At 66.8% G+C, this 2,500-nt stretch overlaps 1 non-coding gene across 1 annotated transcript; it reads left to right on the forward strand.

The window, feature by feature from the left end:
* The first annotated feature begins 1,991 nt into the window (after nt 1-1,991).
* Nucleotides 1,992-2,145, forward strand: LOC144490760 (5.8S ribosomal RNA). Its single transcript, XR_013497336.1, has one exon. It is a non-coding gene; the product is annotated as a 5.8S ribosomal RNA (ribosomal RNA).
* Nucleotides 2,146-2,500: the final 355 nt, after the last annotated feature.

A 2,500-nucleotide genomic window follows, 5' to 3' on the forward strand; every position in this document is an offset into this window, starting at 1 on the left:
TGCCTCCGGGGCTCACGCCGTGGTACGCGCCAGGCTGGGGCTCCACCGTCACGTCGGCGGGGGAGCGTTTAGCGCGTCCCAGGATCGGACAACCTCTCCGGGGGCCCGAGCCGAAACCCGACACGGTATAAAAGTCGTAACAAGGTTTCTGTTGGTGAACACGTTGTGAAGGATCTTTGTCGGCCGGGGGCCCGCCACCTCTCCGGGGAGGGCGGCCCGTCACTCCTTGAACGCGAAGGCTGGCGCCGGTTGGGCCAGGCAGGAGAGCCTCACGGGGGCCGGCCCCGGGGCCAGGTATCGGACAACCTCTCCGGGGGCCCGAACCGAAACCCGTAACACAGAATAAAAATCGTAACAAGGTTTCTGTTGGTGAACACGTTGTGAAGGATCTTTGTCGGCCGGGGGCCCGCCACCTCTCCGGGGAGGGCGGCCCGTCACTCCTTGAACTCGAAGGCTGCGCCGGTTGGGCCAGGCAGGAGAGCCTCACGGGGGTTGGCCCCGGGGCCGTGGCCCGTACTGACGCTGGCGCCTCCCACGCGGGTGGGAGGTCACACCGACAATTTCGCCGTACCCGTCGAACGGGCCTGGTCACCCGTACGCACGTTCCGCCGAAGCCGGGCGACGTCGATCTCGGTCCCACTCGGTTGGGCCGGCGCGCGGGCGCCGCCACCGACGAGCACGCACACGCTCGGTTGCACGCCGGCAAGTCCATGCGGGTGCCGCACACGCTACGCCTGCGCCGTTGGAAGGGCTTCGCCGTTGGCTTCGTAGGGTGTCTTTGCAGTCCGTCCGAGAGGTGGGGGCACGCACGGCAACACGGCCGGCCTGCCTGCGTGGGACGATGCGGTCCTTTCGTTCAGCGGTTCGGCGGTTTGGCCGGCGCGAGCAGACGCTCGGAGGGAGACGGTGGCGTCAGCCACGCACTCACTCCGCTTCTGCAGTCCGGTCCACTCCGCCCGTTCTAGCTGCTCGTTTGGTCCCTCGCCCGCCAGCAGACCGTTCCGCCGACGGTGCTCCTCCTCCGCAGCGACTTCTGCCTAGCCGCTCTGCCGGGTGCGATGTCACCGGCGTCCGCACCGATCCTCGGCACGGCGCGTGTGCGCACCTGTGGGCCGCCGCCCCGTGCTCCACGTCCGTCTGTGTGTGCCCGCTGTGGGGACCGTCTTCCTCTCGCCTTGGCGACGGCTTGCGGGCTGCGACGTGACCTTGCCACCGCCTTGCAGCATTACATCCGCAGTTGAAACGAAGAGAGCTGCTGCGGGCTTGGGTGCTTGTCCTGGCGGCTTGTCGACGGGACCACGGTGAACGGCCACTGTGTGACTCCGCAGGGAGACGTTCTGGTGCAGTCAGGGGCCTTTTTGTCTCCCGCCGCGGTGAAGCTTTGGTCGCATTCTAGTCACTCTCTTCAAAGCCCGGTGAGGGGTACCTGTTCATGCTCACCATTCCTCCGGCACCCGTGTGCGGAGGGTGGGTGCGAGGTTTAAAGATTCGTTGTCCGCCTGTCGGTCCGGTCTGGTCTCGTGCTGACTTGAGCGAGCGTCCACCGCGTTCGAGAGAATGTGCCTGTCCGCGGGGGCAGCCGCGCTTGCGAGCGTTCCGCCGCGCCCCCTTCCCCAGCCCGCCGAGGTTGGGGCGTGCGGGGTCGGCTTGCGCCCGTAGCGTCGGCCTGTCCTCCGCGGCTTGCACCCGACTCAGTCCGCTGCGGCCTCGCCTCGACTCTCGAGCCTACCGCCAGACGGTGACACCAGAGAACTCTGCCTCTGGCTGTTGCGGGGCGTGACGGCGCGTGGCGGGCCCCGGCCCCTCACCCACGCCGGCACTCAACGCCTGCGAGCGCCCTGATTCCTCCTTTTTTTCGCTTGATTGTCGCTCGAGTGCGTGCGCCTCCGGGCTCACGCCGTGGTACGCGCCAGGCTGGGGCTCCACCGTCACGTCGGCGGGGGAGCGTTTTGCGCGTCCCAGGATCGGGCAACCGATCCGAAACCCGATACAACTTTTAGCGGTGGATCACTCGGCTCGTGCGTCGATGAAGAACGCAGCTAGCTGCGAGAATTAATGTGAATTGCAGGACACATTGATCATCGACACTTTGAACGCACTTTGCGGCCCCGGGTTCCTCCCGGGGCTACGTCTGTCTGAGGGTCGCTTGACAATCAATCGCACTTCGCGCGCATCCGTGCGCCGAAGAGCGCGGCTGGGGTGTCGCAGAGGTGCCGTCCTCTCTGTCCCCCTAAGTGCAGACCCAGAGTAATCCGCGTCGGAGAGCTTGACCTCTTGGGTGCCGGCGTCCGCCTCCGGGCTCGTCGGCACTGCCCGCTCCCGCACTGGCCCAGCCACCTCGGGGTCGCCGGCACGGCTGTCATCGGGTTGCCAGAGAGAGAGAACGTGACTGCCTCGCTGCCGGGACCGTGTGTGCCTTCCGTTAGGCTCGGGCCAGGGGGGTTGACTCTCTGTTGATGTGTGTGTGTGGCTCGTCCACGGGAAGGATCCGCAAGAGTTG

Source organism: Mustelus asterias, unplaced genomic scaffold (assembly GCF_964213995.1).
Source record: "Mustelus asterias unplaced genomic scaffold, sMusAst1.hap1.1 HAP1_SCAFFOLD_3754, whole genome shotgun sequence".
NCBI classification, from domain to species: domain Eukaryota; kingdom Metazoa; phylum Chordata; class Chondrichthyes; order Carcharhiniformes; family Triakidae; genus Mustelus; species Mustelus asterias.